Source organism: Candoia aspera, chromosome 4, assembly GCF_035149785.1.
Source record: "Candoia aspera isolate rCanAsp1 chromosome 4, rCanAsp1.hap2, whole genome shotgun sequence".
NCBI classification, from domain to species: domain Eukaryota; kingdom Metazoa; phylum Chordata; class Lepidosauria; order Squamata; family Boidae; genus Candoia; species Candoia aspera.
In genome coordinates this window covers 24,905,712-24,923,396 of record NC_086156.1, presented here as the reverse complement: position 1 = coordinate 24,923,396, position 17,685 = coordinate 24,905,712, and the positions used below count along the sequence as shown (strand labels likewise).

The 17,685-nt window shown below is 40.9% G+C and overlaps 1 protein-coding gene across 2 annotated transcripts in view; it reads left to right on the top strand.

Moving 5' to 3' along the window:
* Positions 1-1,251: 1,251 nt before the first annotated feature.
* The window catches only part of CALCR (calcitonin receptor), a 138,272-nt gene continuing 121,838 nt past the window's right edge, over positions 1,252-17,685 (top strand). Inside the window, exon 1 of one of the 2 annotated variants that reach the window (XM_063303639.1) lies at positions 1,252-1,747. The gene's annotated coding sequence lies outside the window, so the exon portion shown is untranslated. The remainder of the gene's footprint in view (positions 1,748-17,685) is intronic. The other variant, XM_063303638.1, reaches the window with a different exon arrangement.

Below are 17,685 nucleotides of genomic sequence, written 5' to 3'. Positions count from 1 at the left end.
CAGTTTGTGGATTTTTTTTTTCAAATGGGCACATCCCACTGCTCTATTTTCTTCCATTACAATTTTAAAATTTCACTGGGGTTTCACCTTGGCCAGGCTGGATGCATTACCTTTGGCAGTCCTGTTGGGGCATTATAAAAATATTCCTTTTCATCAGCCCATCTGGGGATGCTGTGTGGAATCCCTGAGCTATAGGACAGGCCGTGTCAGATGACATTCATCTATTCCATTCTGAAAAAAACCCAGGCAGAGAGTACAATGCTTATTTGTCTCTTCCTCTTCCTCATCCAGATTCTGATGTATCCTCTCAGGTTGCTGTTCTATGCCTCGATTTATTCTAATTGTCTGACTTGGCACTGAAGGTGTGTATTAATCTGGGGGGGGGGCTATGATCTCACTTATTTTTATATCATTTTGTTGTATGTTATGCTTACTTTTTATTACATCTATAGATTTTAGGGGTGTGCGTGTTCTAGATATATTTGATAGGCCTATTTAATGTATATTGTATCTTCTGGCTACAAGGCTATAATAAAGTCAAAGGTCCTGCACCTCTGCCAACTTCTCTCCAACGATGCTAAAGAGGAGGATGGGGCCAAATTGGAGGGAGAGGGCAGGTTAGCAAAGGGATGAATTCTGTGACTTTCTGTGTTGCCCCCAAACCACTGCGAGGGCCTCTTCGTCCCAGTCTTCTGGTCAGGGATCAGAGGTCCTCCTCCACTCTAGGGCAGAGAAAAGTTAGCAAGGTTGCAAGTTACTGTCGAATCACCTCTCTGCTCTCAGGGTCAACTTTGCTTCAGAGTGAAAGCAGCGGGGTAAACGTTCCCCCTCCCCCCCAAGCCATTGTAATATCAGCCTAAGGTGCTGCATAAAACCCTTCCTTATGCAGGAGATCATGGACGCCAATCTCGCCAACAGACGATTTCTTTTAAAAGCAGGCAGGCGCTGGAGCTGGGCGGGAAGCTTTTCGCGTTAATTCTCAGAGATCTGGAGCAGTCGAGGGAAACGCGCTCTGTACATACTCGGGGCTCCCTTGCTTCTTCCTCAGGGTTCGGGCCGTACCGGGGAACGAGGATCCGCAACTCGAAAGCGGTGCAGCGGATCCGTCCACACCCACGCCCCTTGCCAGGCTCCCTCTTTTCCGTAGGAAGCCCCCGCCTCCTCACGTCCCCATGACAGCCGCTCGCCCCATGACAGTTTCTAGGCTATCTTCGGCAGCGCCAGGGGCAGCCGAGCGCGCGGCTCCTTTAAAGTCTGCGCTAAGCCGCCAGCTGGCCCTGCCTCTGCCCGCCTGAGCTCCCCAGCTGGGACTGGGGCGAGGAGGCGCTGCGCGCTGGCCCTTTTCCGTCACCTTCCGCCGGTGCGGAGTGACCGAGCGAGCTGCTGCGGGATGTGCAAAGAGAGGCGGGCAGGCGGGCGGCTCATTGCAGCCTGAAAGGGCGTCCATCCTGCAGCGCGTGCCAGAGGACCCCGCTCCGGGTGGGAGGTCTTTTCTGGCGCGGGGGGCTGATTCTGCCCTCTGTCGGACTTCGGTAGCCCCCGGGTAGGACTATTGCCCAGCTGGGTGGCCGGAGGCGATCTCATTCTGCTCTCTCTCCCCCCACCAGCCCTTTGGGAAGGAGAGGTGGATTTCTGCGATCAGATCTTGCAATGATAGCCGCCTGGTTTCCAGACGCTTGGGGGATTGTGATCCGGCGCTGCAGGAGAGACTCCGAATAAACTCCGCTCTCTGCCGTCCAGAAGAGCGGTAAGTGCTGGCAACTTGAAGCGTTGGCTGATTTGATGTGGGGATTACTAATCCTTGGGAAAGTGGGGGGAGGGCGGTGGAAGGAATGGGAGTCTTTAAGATTCGGGGACCTGCGTAGTTTTGCGGGTGGTGTTAAAAGCAAATTCCCTTATGGAAAGCTGCAGTTGCAAGAGTTGATTCTGAGCGGCCGGGTTGCTGCCTTTACAGTATCTTGCATGCAGCCTCCCTGCGCCCGTTCTTAGGATTTTTGCGGGATCCAGAGGTTCAGCCTCGTCCTCCACTTGTAACTGTCCTGTATCTTTGGGGGCTTCTCCTCTCTTGTTCCTTTTCTCCAAGAGAAAAATCTGTTAAGTGGGGAAGAAACAGAATACCTGCCTTCTCTTTTTCATTCTAGGAATTCTAGAGTGGAATCTCCCCCCTCCCTCCTCCACCGCGCCAGACAGAAGTTCTAGCTTAGCTAAGGCTTTGCCGTTTGCTCAGATCCTTGCGGCGTTCTCTGCGGGATGTGGGGCAACTTCCTAAGAAACTTGGTGCACTGAATATTTGTGTACTTTGAGGGGCGGCGCCGCGGGGGGGGGAATGGCAGTTATATTTATAAGTGGAAGATGAAAGCAACTGGAATTGTGAGGGGGGATAAAATCGTCTGGAGGGCAGCACCCTGGATCCGGTGTGGATGAGAATTCTTCTGGCTTCATTTTAGAAGCGTCTCTGTAGGAGCCTCTCTGAAGCATGTTGGAAACATTTTGATATCCTTGCAGTCCTCAAAAAGGGCGGCAGCTACACTCCTGAACACACCAAACCAATGGCATGCCAGTGTGGCATCTGGGTGAACATTTTAACATGCAAAGACACTATACAGTTGATGCAACACGCCATGCCATGTTACCCAGGAGAAGGAATTGCAAAAGTGGGCAGGTTGCAAAGGTTTTAATAACTTGGCTGTCAGGAAGGTATAATGAACGAAGGTATACAGTTTTCATGTAGCTTTTGTCTAATAAGAATGTGGAATGAATCATAGATGCTAGCCTAGGCTACGTAACTGACATTTGTGTTACTGTTCAGCAGAATGAAATTATATTCCCAAGATTATTTGAGCATTATATACTAGCTACTGAACAGTCATTATATGTCACAGTTCGAAGTTGCATCTTTAAGAAACCTGAGTGTTCTTCAGTATGGTCAATAGATTGTAGTGTGCTTTTCTCAGTGCCGTGGGGTATTCTGGATTTTACTTGTCATGTTTTCCCCCCCTCTTCCTTTATGGTGTTTAGCAGATTTTGTGGCAGGTGTGTGTGCACATTGCTTTGGAAGGAGTAAGAACTGCAGCAACCGCTGCATTTTGTGGTGTTATAACAGTATATAAAAACTGACGCCACAATGAATGACTTGGAATTTATTTTATTTACTGAAGTTGTACCCTGCCTTTCAATATAAAAGAAATCCATAAGGTGGCTGGGAGTAAAAATTACACAAAGGAATGATTCCAAGGCTTCAAGTCTGATAGCTGTAACTCCATATGGTATGTTGTATACTACTTGCTGTTCACATCAGTTAATAGCACAGTCCCATTACTATTGCTCAGAAGAAGTCTTCTCTTTGTTCAGTGTAAAATGAGTTGAATGAAATGAGGTCAGAATAAGGTTAACAACTGCGTTCATCTAAATAAATTCTTCTTTTCCTGCCTAGGAATGGAATGAATGTTTTGCTACTGTTGTCTAAGGTATGATGTAGATACTTATATACAAGCAGCTAGAAAGGTTGTATTAATCTGTCCAACACTGATTCACTTATGGAAATGCATGCCATTTAACATGAGTTTTCATTACAGCCGCATGAAACCCAGCTATTTATCATGTGGTCTGCTCAGTATATTGAATCACTGAAATAAAACACATTTCACTTTCTTTGTCGATCGGGCACTTGACAACTTTGGCAGAGCTGATCTCTGTTCTTGCAATTACTGAAAAAAACGATTTTGCAGCTGGTAAAACAGAATAAAATATGTTGGTATTTCAGAGTCCAGAATGGATTTTAAAATAACATAGCTATTTTAGGAAAAAATCCCTTTGTAAAAATGTCCTTATTATGTTAGCATTTGGGACCATTCTCAAACTTATTTGGGTTAAGACAAGTAAGCAAAATGTATTCTGTCTTGGCACACATAGCAATGAATTTATTTATTGTATTTGTGTGCCACTAGGTTTAGAAAACATGTTCTTACTTCCAGCATAGCACGCCTTCACTAATAATAAAAAGACTGTGAAACAAATTTCATTTCACAAATTCATAAAGAGTTGCTGTTTCTGCTTGTTTCTAGGAAGAAACTCTACACAATAAACGTTTTTTCCATTCTGATTTGCTCCTGCTGCCAGGGAATTCAACCCTGAAGTTTGCATTGGCTTTCAGAGTTCAAAAAGTCGAATCTCTGAAATGAAGTCATTGGCTACTACATGATTTTATTTCTGTAACATTAACATCTGACAGTTCCAACTGGAATAGCCCTTGGTCGACACATTTCCAAATATTATTAGGAAAAGAGGTCATTCTTATTTGGAAAAAAAAATTATGAAGCAGATGAAACAAAGAGGCAGAAAAAGTGCAGTAAAATAAATGTGGAAAATAAGATCTTAAACTAGAAACCACTTCTCTTTTTCTTCTGTTGTATTCATGTTCATCTCTTTAAAATTTGACATGGACATGGAGTGGTATCTTATGAAGTCACATGCTGAGCTTCAGGAACACAATAGCCTTGAGTTAATGCTTCCCAAGATACTTACTGCATTGTAAGATCTCTAAGCTGCCACCATTTAAATTCAGCTTTTTTTTTTTTTGCTTCCTGTAGTGAACCTTTAAGGTACTGTGAGTTTAGGTAAGTGAAACAGCATGTGGTTCTATATATCTTTGGTTTAGAATTATTTTGTTCGTTCATAATAATTAGCTAATTATCTTTCTATGGCAAAGCACTCAAGAAAACACACAGTTTAATTTTGGGTGCTTTCATATAATGAAGTCATACTAACAAAATGGGAATCCAATAGCACCAATGCTAAAAGACTTAAGGAACTTAAAGAAAAGATATATTTACTCCAGTCCTAGATAATAATAAAGGTTGAGTCTTCTTGGAAAAAAAGTTAAAGAAATATCGTGAAAAATTAACATTCATGAAATGAATCAATTCTAATCAGCAAGTGTGTGTGTGTGGATGGATGGATAGATGGATAAATAGATAAATATCCTGCTTTTTTTTTTCAGAAGCCCAAGGTAGTGTACATAGCACTTTCTCCTTCTGTTTTTCCCCAGAAAATTGTGAGTTAGGCTGCACTGAGAGAGAGCAACTAGCCCAAAGTCATCTAGTAAGCTACTGAAGCCAACAATGGATTTGAACTTTGGCTGTCCTGGTCCAACATTTTAACTACTATACCACATTGTTGGCTTTAAGATTTTTATTTAGACATCTAAGTGTGTAGGGATTTTATTTATTTAATTTTGTGATGTTTAAGGGGATACAGAGTGAGCTAAAGTTTCAGATCTGGAGAATAAGAGATAAAGTGCACTCAGATACAGCAAAAAATAGACATTTTTGAAAGAAACCTAGACTTGTCTAGATCTGTCATATGACTACAAGAAACTTTATCTGCAACCTGTCTCTCTGCCCCCCTCTTCTGCCACAAAATGTCCTGCAATTTGAGGTTGCATCATTGCATTCGCTCTAAATGATGAAAGCTGGTATTCTCTAGATTTCAAGAAACTTCTTGATACTTAAATTGGATATTTAAGTTAAGTGTGTAAGTTAACTTCCATATTTAATCATAATCATGGCTTTTCCAAAAATGTCTTCTCCAATATGATTACATTTTTGTCACTATCTCTTTGATTTTCTCTTTGGGATAGGTAGTATCAGGTTCATATTCTGCTAAGCAGGATTTTTAAAACTTTGATCTGTTGAATAAACTGTAGTATTTTGCATCACATTGTGTCAAAATTGATGGGTTCACCCATTGTACTAAGCCAAAATATCAATGAACCCACGTTATGATTTAACATGGTGCTTGAAACCATCTTTTATATGAGTGCTATATTTATGCACTTGCTTTCCAGTTATGAAACCCAAGTAGGGCTAGCCTGAAATGTTTAGTGATGAAGACAAAAAACCCTGAATGACAGCTTGCATACTAATAAACAGATGACAAATGTCTTCTATTGAAGTTCCATTGAAGTGCATGAAAGCCACACAAAGGCATAGTAGTATTTTTGCAAATAAGCCATTCACTTCAATAAAGTTGCACAGGAAGGAATGGCTTTGATGTCTATGAACTCTGCCTCATGGAATGTGATCTATGTGTCTTAACCCTGGCAAATTAAATGCACCCCAATCCCATTGTACCAGACTACAAGTTCCGATAAATACATTCATGCATATGGATGTTTTAAATAGGAGCAAGGGGGCATCTGAAATTATAGTGTGAGCAGGATATTTTTCTTTGTCCCATTAGAAAAACTCCATTGGTGCTCTAAGTTAACTCCTGGTTCCCTCTGTACTTCAGTTCCAGGACCAGCCTAATATATTGCCTGTGGAGAAGAACAAGATGTTTTTCCTTCTGTTCAATATACAGAAATCACTTGGGCTAGCAGTCGAAAGACTTCAACTCTGACTGGATAGGTTCCTTTACCATACCTGAGGACAGCTGGTTAGTTTTAAGCAATGAGATGCACTTAGTTTGGTCCTCCAAGGGTCTTCTGCCCATTGTGCTCAGAAGGAATGGTGGGGGAGCTTTCATTGCTCCCCCTAGATCTCTCATGCCCTGTGTTAGAGAGTTCACTGCCTAAATGAGAGAGCTGTCTCTGTCAATTCCATTCTTGTTCTCCCAGTTCCTTGGCTAATTATTTTTCTCAAAACCAGCGCAAAATACATCATTTTCGTGTATTTCATGTAATAGGGGAACTAATGGACTTAAGCGAGTATTCAAAATATATTTAAAGCAGAAGTAATTCTATCTTCTATCGCCAGACTGCTTCCAAAGCATTATACTTTCTGCTAATACATGGGGGGACAAATGATACCACAAAAAATAGTTACAGCTATATCTCTGCAGACATTGAAAATCTCAGGGTCTCTTATGGTATTCTCTCTCTCTTCTAATTCCTTGGAGAGGGCTGGAAAGGAAGAGAAGAATACCGGTATCACAGGTCAATAACTGGCTACACAAATAGTGTAAACAGAAGAACTAAAAGAGATTTAGTTACTGGGACCAATATCTGAATTATCTAGAATGATGGACTGCTGACTTGAGGTTGAATCTCACAAAGCTGGTAAAAATGTGTTCGGCATGGTAATCTTGACTAGGAGGGTTTAAACTCCCTTGGGGAAGAGAGAAATATTATCAGTGATAAATGCTGTAGGATCCCACGGCAGGAGAAACTAATAGATCTCAAGATAGGTAGGACTTAGAGACAGAAGAGCAATCGCAGACAATATCAGTGAACAAAATACTGAAGGATAGCAAAAGAAAAGGCTGGAGTGGCAACATAAAAAGCTTAATGAAGATCTGGACTTAAAAAGGGCACTAAAACAAATTGAAAGAGGGCTTGCTTACCCAAATACTAGTGGATAGACCTGGAACTGAAGGTCAGGAAATCAAAAGTGAATGCTTAGAATGACCTGACATTAACAAGGATGCTAAAAACAGCAAAAAAGGTTTTTTTAGATATGTTCAAAATAAAATAAAAGGTAGGTAAAATGATCAGTGTACCAGCTGCTCAGTGAAGATGAAAAAATACAAAGAGTAAACGAAGAAAACAATTCAAATCCTATTTTGGTTCAGTGTTCTCCAACAAGAAAGCATGTATTCCATCAAGAAATTGTGACAAGCAGGCTGAAAGGACAGCACTGAAGCTTGTGACTGATAAAAGCATAATCAGGAAATACCATTTTTATTTCAAATTAGTTTAAATTTCCAGGACCAGATGAATGATATCCTAGGGTACTGAAGAAAATAGCTAATGGTCTAGCCAAACATTTACTGTTTATATTGTCTTTGAGAAATACTGGAGAACTGGTGATGTACTGGGTGATTGGAAGAGGACAAATGCTATTCTGATCTGCAAAAGTGGAAAAAGAAGGACCTAAGGTAAAGAGTTTTGTTAGTGTGACATTGATATCTGGGAAGATTCTGCAGCAGATGAATGGACTGATTTGTAAACACCTTGCAAAAAGGTTATAATCGTCATCATCATCAATCTTTATTACAGTCATAGATCAGACATTATCCAATAAAAAATGAAATAACAATAAGTCTTGCTAGACTAACATAATAAATCTGTGCTGACTTAAGATGACATCACTAAGAGCAAGGCAAGAGAAAGAACAATAGAGAAAAAATGGGGGACTGGTTTTCAAGGTGTGTTTTAGGGCCTTCACTATGTCTATGAGGCTCATAGAGTCTCTTTTAGTTGTAACAGCTATTGGTCTTTAATGTTTGGAGCTTGGGTCCCATTTCTTTTCTCCTCATCACTGTAAATTTGGCATTTGGGATATGACAGATTAGACCAGTGTTTCTCAACCCCAGGAACTTTAAGATGGGTAGTATGCTGGCTGAAGGAATTCTGGGAGTTGAAGTCCACCCATTGTAAAGTTCCTGAGGTTGAGAAACACTGGATTAGACTCTTACCTGTCCCCTGATGACAAGTTCTGATCACAGGGCTTACAGATAAGAACAGCATCTTACTGAAACAGATCACTTTTGAAAAGATACAATGTGTCTTATTAAAGCTGTGCTCTCTCTTGATTGTCAAAGCTATTTTCTAAATCTAGTCAGGTCTTCAGGAAGTACAGGGTAAATTCAAGAAAAAGTGTAAAAGAATCATGTTAAATTATTAGGCCAAAGGCTTATAAGAGATCCATGATCAGATCACAAAACATTTTGTTTTTGCATACGAATAGGATAGGAAGTGATACAGGAAAAGGAATAGAGGTTGAGTAAATAAATTACTCAGTTATAACACTGAACAGGCAAGAGTTATTTCCAGCAGAACCAAGTTCCGGTACATAACTTCGTTTCCCAAAGCTGGTATGACCAAGATCCTGTTGTCCATCTTCCAAATTCTAATTCTAAGAGGGAGGGAATTTAAATTAGAAAAATATTGTTTAGCAAAGAATTAACTCCTCATTGCTATAGTCCTGATCCAAATTCTCTTCTTCTCCCCTCCGTAACTGCTTTTCACCAAAACAAAGAACGATCTCATGATGGTTTTTGTGTGTTCCTTGGTTCAAGATGTTGTAGGTTAGGAATATGATGTACAGATTAAATTTTTTTGCAGTGCAGAAGTCTAGGCATAAAGGACTAAAGTATATGGTTGAACTCTACCAATGTCTTCTGCATGGACCTTCCAAATCTGATACCTCCAGATGTATTGGTCCACAGCTTTCTCAGCACTAGCTTTTCTGGGAATTGCAATTCAGCACAACCTCAGAGTATAGGGAAATTTGCTCTGCATTTCTGTTAGCATTTGATATTTAATGAAATTACATTGTTAAAAGAACTTTACCTCAATGCAGGTGTTATCTGATTTCAATTTAAAAAATGTTCCTTACCCAACAACTGTTTCTATAGTAACATATAGCAAAACTGTAATTTCACATGGTTGTGAATGTCATATTAGTCAAATTCTTCCAAGTGTTGCAAACTTACACCAATTTAGCCAATTTTGAATTATTAAATGTTTGCTTTTTTTAATTGTAAAAGTACTTTACTTTCATTTTAGTTTCCATATTTTGCAGGTGTCGCCATGGACCTCATTTATAAGGCTAATAAAAATATCTGCAGTAACAATAATCCCCATCCAAGTCAATTTCCTTGAGATTCAAGGGAATTTTATTTCTCTTAGTATTTGAACTCTTAGCAATTAATGCAGGATTGGTGAATTAGCAACCTGGTTAACTACTTAAAGTAAGATAATATATTACAGAGCTTCATGTTTACAAGTAACTTGCTCAGTTTCTTAAACTGAATTATGCCATATGTTTAATTCCATTTCAGGCGATTCTTTAGATGTGCTTGATTATTTCAAATAATAACAAATCCATGTTTGTTGCCTGAAATCTGTGAATAGTTTCTCCAGGATTGTGGCAAATCATGTCTGATTCTGAGCAGCTTTCAGACTTCCAAAATAATAATAAGATTAATACTAAACATACCAGCATCACTGGTATGGACCAGTGTAACAAAATAACAGTGTAATAACATCCCAAGCACCAAGGAACAGTCATAACATAATCACCATCCAGGGGAGACTAAGATGACTTCTAACTAAAATTTTGAAGAGAGGGAGTGTCGTGAGTACTGATGGTGAGCAGGAGGGGGCCCCTATCCAGGGGGAAAAGCACATGCGTAGTTTAGAGGCTTTGAACTTTCCTTCAGAGCAGACCCACCTTGAGTTTTGGGCTAATCTGTGTGGGTTTCCCACGGTCTTTCCGTTTGGCAGGATTTTCTGTCTGCTAGAATAGGACAATAAACACTAGAGACCAAGATACCGTCTCAGCCTGGTTCTTCACTCTAAGATAGGACAGGGAGGCTATGTAAGACATAAAAAACGAACAAGAAATCTGGTGGAAGCAGCAAGAGAAGTTGATAGGAAATTGATGACGGATGATTAGGGCAGGGAACAAAAGAAGGTCTGACTAAGGTATCACGATGGGCAAAGGGTAGCCTTAAGTGAGGATCTAAAAAGCAAAAGAAAAAATGTAAACGGTTAGCGTAGGGTAAGAGCAGGGAACTACAGTGGAGACTAATTGCTAATGCTTACCAGAAGAGAGTGCTTTAGAGGAGTGGAGCAAAAATCCTGTGAATCAACAAAACAGTTTGTTTGGCTAACAGGTAGAAGGTGTAGGAACCCAAGAAGATCTAAATATAGTTCTGATATTAAAAATAATGCAGTGAATAATGTAAACAAGTGCAGTCTTAATCATGTGTATATAACTTTGTTTGCTAGACTAATTGTAATAATTAGTCATATGAATGAGACTGAGCAAGTTTTTGGTTAAGCTTGGAAAAAAAATAAACAATTTATATTAAAATTCCATTTAAGTCCCCTGACAGGTGTTTTTCTGTTTACAGGAATTAAATGGTGTGCATTGTTTGGTAGGCATGCTAATGGTCGATAGCAGTGATGACCAACTGGCACACAGTAAAACACAAAATATGCTGGGCCCAGTCATGTATAATGAACATTGGAAATGAGGAGTGACGGATTGATTGCAGCCCTCAATATTTACGAAGTATTTCAAAGGAAAATCGGTAACTTCAGAAATAGTATTACATATTCTTGGAATGTCATGTTATGTAGATCTATTCTTGATGACTTCTAGTGCAAGGTATTTCACACATGGATCAGGGGCCCATTCAAACAAAGAAACAATACAGCTGTTTCTGTATAGGGCTGTCCATCACAGATTGGGTAGTGGAAAACATATGCACCTGATTTTTTTTTGCAACAAGAACACAGGCTGCCTCTTGGATCTTGGATGAATTCAGAATGTTGGTGTTTTCTTCAACAAGTTGAGTTTTGCATACTCTTGAGTTCTTTTTATTTGTCTTCTGAGCTACTGTTCCAAGTAGTTCATTTCAAGATATAAGCAAAACGTCTTCTGTAAGAAGTAGGGCTGTGACTGCAGCTGCCCAAATAAGTATGAAACAGTCTCCCAAAGTGATGTGAGCTTGCCCCTTTGTTGTGGATTTCCATAAAGGTTGTAAGACCTGTTTCAGAAGACACACGGCTATTTACCTTAACATTCTTGAATTGCTGTTGGTACATTTCCTTGCTTAAGCTTTTTAAAATGCACTTTTAAAGAACCCAAAACAATTATCTATATGTGACACATTTTACACTTTTTTGATATCAGAATAACATTCCACTATGATTATTTTACTTCAGCAAAGGATCGTTACCTTGTCGTGGTGCTGGAGCTTGAGCACCTCAATGATGCCATGAGCTAAACCGTGAAGGGCCACCCAAGACGGGAAGGTCATGACAGAGAGGTCAGACTAAATGCGATCCCTGGGGAAGGTAATGGCAACCCACCCCAGTATTCTTGCCGTGAAAACTAAATGGATCAGTACAACCAGAGATATGTCGGTATACCATCGGAAGATGAGACCCCCAGGTCGGAAGATGGTCAAAATGCTACTGGGGAGGAACAGAGGATGAGCTCAACTAGCCCCAGACGTGATGACGCAGCTAGCTCAAAGCCGAAAGGACGGCTAGCGGCCGACGGTGCTGGTGGTGAACGGCGAATCCGATGTTCTAAGGATCAACACACCATTGGAACCTGGAATGTAAGATCTATGAGCCAGGACAAATTGGATGTGGTTATTGGTGAGATGTCAAGATTAAAGATAGACATTCTGGGCGTCAGTGAACTGAAATGGACTGGAATGGGCCACTTCACATCAAATGACCACCAGATCTACTACTGCGGACAAGAGGACCACAGAAGAAATGGAGTAGCCTTCATAATTAATAGTAAAGTGGCTAAAGCAGTGCTTGGATACAACCCAAAAAATGACAGAATGATCTCAATTCGAATTCAGGGCAAGCCATCTAACATCACAGTGATCCAAATATACGCCCCAACCACAAATGCTGAAGAAGCTGAAGTAGAGCAGTTCTATGAGGATCTGCAGCAACTACTGGACAACACGCCTAAAAGAGATGTTATTTTCATCACAGGAGACTGGAATGCTAAGGTGGGCAGTCAAATGACACCTCGAATTACAGGTAAGTATGGCCTGGGAGAACAAAACGAAGCAGGACACAGGCTGATAGAATTTTGCCAAGACAATTCACTCTGCATAACAAACACTCTCTTCCAACAACCTAAGAGACGGCTTTATACATGGACTTCACCAGATGGACAACACCGAAATCAGATTGATTACATCCTTTGCAGCCAAAGGTGGCGGACATCTGTACAGTCGGTAAAAACAAGGCCTGGAGCTGACTGTAGTTCAGATCACGAACTTCTTCTTGCACAATTTAGGATCAGACTAAAGAGGTTAGGGAAGACCCACAGATCAGCTAGATATGAGCTCACTAATATTCCTAAGGAATATGCAGTGGAGGTGAAGAATCGATTTAAGGGACTGGACTTAGTAGATAGGGTCCCGGAAGAACTCTGGACAGAAGTTGGCAGCATTGTTCAGGAGGCGGCAACAAAATACATCCCAAAGAAAGAGAAAACCAAGAAGGCAAAATGGCTGTCTGCTGAGACACTAGAAGTAGCCCAAGAAAGAAGGAAAGCAAAAGGCAACAGTGATAGGGGGAGATATGCCCAATTAAATGCAAAATTCCAGAGGTTAGCCAGAAGAGATAAGGAATTATTTTTAAACAAGCAATGCGCGGAAGTGGAAGAAGACAATAGAATAGGAAGGACAAGAGACCTCTTCCAGAAAATTAGAAACATTGGAGGTAAATTCCAGGCAAAAATGGGTATGATCAAAAACAAAGATGGCAAGGACCTAACAGAAGAAGAAGAGATCAAGAAAAGGTGGCAAGAATATACAGAAGACCTGTATAGGAAGGATAACAATATCGGGGATAGCTTTGACGGTGTGGTCGGTGAGCTAGAGCCAGACATCCTGAAGAGTGAGGTTGAGTGGGCCTTAAGAAGCATTGCTAATAACAAGGCAACAGAAGACGACGGCATCCCAGCTGAACTGTTCAAAATCTTGCAAGATGATGCTGTCAAGGTAATGCATGCTATATGCCAGCAAATTTGGAAAACACAAGAATGGCCATCAGACTGGAAAAAATCAACTTATATCCCCATACCAAAAAAGGGAAACACTAAAGAATGTTCAAACTATCGAACAGTGGCACTCATTTCACATGCCAGTAAGGTAATGCTCAAGATCCTGCAAGGTAGACTTCAGCAATTCATGGAGCGAGAATTGCCAGATGTACAAGCTGGGTTTAGAAAAGGCAGAGGAACTAGAGACCAAATTGCCAATATCCGCTGGATAATGGAAAAAGCCAGGGAGTTTCAGAAAAACATCTATTTCTGTTTTATTGACTATTCTAAAGCCTTTGACTGTGTGGACCATAACAAATTGTGGCAAGTTCTTAGTGGTATGGGGATACCAAGTCATCTTGTCTGCCTCCTGAAGAATCTGTATAACGACCAAGTAGCAACAGTAAGAACAGACCACGGAACAACGGACTGGTTTAAGATTGGGAAAGGAGTACGGCAGGGCTGTATACTCTCACCCTACCTATTCAACTTGTATGCAGAACACATCATGCGACAAGCTGGCCTTGAGGAATCCAAGGCTGGAGTTAAAATCTCTGGAAGAAACATTAACAATCTCAGATATGCAGATGATACCACTTTGATGGCTGAAAGTGAAGAGGAACTGAGGAGCCTTATGATGAAGGTGAAAGAAGAAAGTGCAAAAGCTGGCTTGCAGCTAAATCTCAAAAAAACCAAGATTATGGCAACCAGCTTGATTGATAACTGGCAAATAGAGGGAGAAAATGTAGAAGCAGTGAAAGACTTTGTATTCCTAGGTGCAAAGATTACTGCAGATGCTGACTGCAGTCAGGAAATCAGAAGACGCTTAATCCTTGGAAGAAGAGCAATGACAAATCTCGATAAAATAGTGAAGAGCAGAGACATCACACTGACAACAAAGGCCCGCATAGTTAAAGCAATGGTGTTCCCTGTAGTAACATATGGCTGCGAGAGCTGGACCATAAGGAAGGCTGAGCGAAGGAAGATCGATGCTTTTGAACTGTGGTGTTGGAGGAAAATTCTGAGAGTGCCTTGGACTGCAAGAAGATCAAACCAGTCCATCCTCCAGGAAATAAAGCCAGACTGCTCACTTGAGGGAATGATATTCAAGGCAAAACTGAAATACTTTGGCCACATAATGAGAAGACAGGACACCCTGGAGAAGATGCTGATGCTAGGGAGAGTGGAGGGCAAAAGGAAGAGGGGCCGACCAAGGGCAAGATGGATGGATGATATTCTAGAGGTGACGGACTCGTCCCTGGGGGAGCTGGGGGTGTTGACAACCGACAGGAAGCTCTGGCGTGGGCTGGTCCATGAAGTCACGAAGAGTCGGAAGCGACTAAACGAATAAACAACAATGATTATTTTAAATAAAAACAAACATTGCACACCTGGATTTCAACTTACCTACCTTGCCCTCTTTAATCTGTGACATCTCTCCCTAAAGAGTTCTTCAGCATAAGATCTCTCAAAATTAAGATGCCGTGCTTGGGATGTTGTGGTTGGTTGATCTGCTCTTGGTTTTGACTTTGATATTATGTGAAAGCTCAGAAAGATAATCATGGTTCCTTTGGGGTAGCCAGTGCCTTGAAGTGAATAGTCTATTTGCACAGATGGGAAAGGAGAAACGAAACAGGTTGAAACTGAGAAAAAGGAAAGAACTGAAACAGAATTCACCTTCGCATATTTTTCTTTCTTTAATACATTAAATGCAGGATCTATACCCTAAGCTTATACCAGAATTCCTTGCAAAGTTTAAGCTGGGTCTTGCCTACGGCTGCACATAATGAACAACACAAGAACAAGATCCAAAGCCAGAGTATAGCCAAATATACAGTACACTTGCATTGGTTTAAAAACATGTGCGTGCACATGCACACAGTGGTTAAGGAGTGGGTAGATCCAGATTCTAGTCTTCTCATAGGCACAGAAGCCAGATTTAAGCCTGCCATTCTCTCAGCTCAAGACTGAGAAGTTAAAAAACATCTATCTACCACCCACATTGTACAAGAGTGCTAAATAACAGTCCATAAACTTCAGTGAAGAGATGGATCCTCCAGTGGTGGATTGATTTTGGTCGATAATACAGTAATATACCGAGTGAGATGTTTGTTGTTGCGTGGATAAAGCTTTTAAACAAAATGGACTCTATGGGAAAATAAAAGTTACGAAAAATGATACAAAGTTCTAGGGAGGAATTAGATCCTGAGGCAGTTAAAATGTCTTTGGCAGCAAGAGTGAGAAAATACTATTGGGCAACTACATGGTCCCTAGTAATATATTACCCTGATGCCTTTGCCTGTGGTTTTAGGTTGCAGTAGGATTCTCTGTTCTGTTTTTCTAATGGATTTACAACTCACTGAACAAAAAGAGATTGTGTGAGTGAGCAACAGGTGAATGACCACACAGTAGAGAAATGGAACAAAGGCTTTTCTTTGCCACAATGGTAATAGAGCAATAGTACTTATGGATAGTCAATAATCATAATTAAGTGGGTCTGATTCACTTCCAAGATATTAATTCTGTATATTTTGTATTATTGTTGTTATTATTAGCAGCCCCATGTTGCCCACGTATCTTGAAATCCTAGCAAAAACACAGATGCAACCAGTTTGGGTGATGATGAGTGGGGAAGAGCTCTTTGTTGACAAGGGCACTTTGTCTTCTTACTGAAGACATCACACTATCCAATACTAGCATGTGCTTTGCTTGCATTAGACCTCCAATTCCATCACTCTTAGAAGGACTAGGTTGCCCAGCAGGCGATATCAAGCTAGATGGAGAAATAGTTTTACCTCAGAGCAATTCTTTTTTTGTGTTCTCTTATCTCCGTGCTGCAAGATCCCTGGCCTTTGAAAGCTCTCTTGTCTTTCAGCAATCAGCAGAAGCGCTGTGTGTTGTGCCCTGACAAGTAATCTCTGTACACCACGTGGCTATTTACACATGTGCAACTTGGTCCCAAAGATGAGATACAATTTACTTTCTTCCCAGGGTTTTTCCCCATATTTTAAGCCACACTGAAAGTGTTCGCTTTACATACAGCTTGTAAAAGTCCTGGACAATGATTTTTAAGTGACTTTCTATTAACAGATTAAAATTATTATTTTTTTGTCACCAGCACTTGGTGCTGTGGCTTTCTATTTAGTCTATAGCACTGTTTCTCAGCCTCCGCAACTTTAAGCTGTGTGAGCTTCAACTCCCAGAATTCCCCCAGTCAGCCGGCTGTCTGGGGGAATTCTGGGAGTTGAAGCCCACACAGCTTAAAGTTGTGGAAGTTGAGAAACACTGGTCTATAGAAAGGAGTGTTCCTGTGAAGGGGCTCCATATCTAATAAACCTGTCCCCTCAAGTTTGCAGCAACTGGTTCATTGAGCTTAGGATGTATTATAATCCTACATCATCTATTAATTAAATAAAATCTTTAGCTACTCTCCACCTTTCTATGATTGCTTTACTTGATATCCAGCATTCCTTTTTGATACTTTGCCAATTTCAGTGTCTTTTTTTAGTGTCCTGTAGAGACTTATTTGTCCCTGTCTTTTTATCCCCCAATGCATGGGAGTGGGATTTGGTCCAGGCGATGGCACAGAGGGGAAGGGGGAAAAAAGGGTATATAATCCTTGCTCCAACTAAAGGAAGCCTTCTTTAACACCTTAAGCAACTTTGGGGGGCTCTATTTAAAATTAATTAGAATTAGATTAAATTAAATTAATGAAATACAGTTCATGTGATTAGTCTCCCTGCATTAATACTTTTCCCTGCCGTTCACAATTTGGCAGCAAACTTTAGGGAGGACCACATCCAAAGGTTTCAGAGGTTTTTTGCTGTCCTCCAGCACTACCCTAAATCTGTTGACAGATCTTGCTGTTCAGAAGTTTCTCCGAAAGTTTGCCAAACCCTGTTTCCTTCTCATTTTTATCCTCTCTTGTGAGGGATGTCACCAGGATATGGTTAAAAAAGTCAAGGTAGTGTCTATGATGGTGACATGCACATAAAAAACAGGCAGAGCTTTGATCACACCATTGTGGCCACCGTCTTGACTTTTTTGACCACACCCTGTGAACACCGCTGACTCCTGTTCTGTGGAGCATGCTACATGGCAGTCCCTTGAACAGTTGAAGACAGAGATTGGAACACACCTCCTATTTTGCATT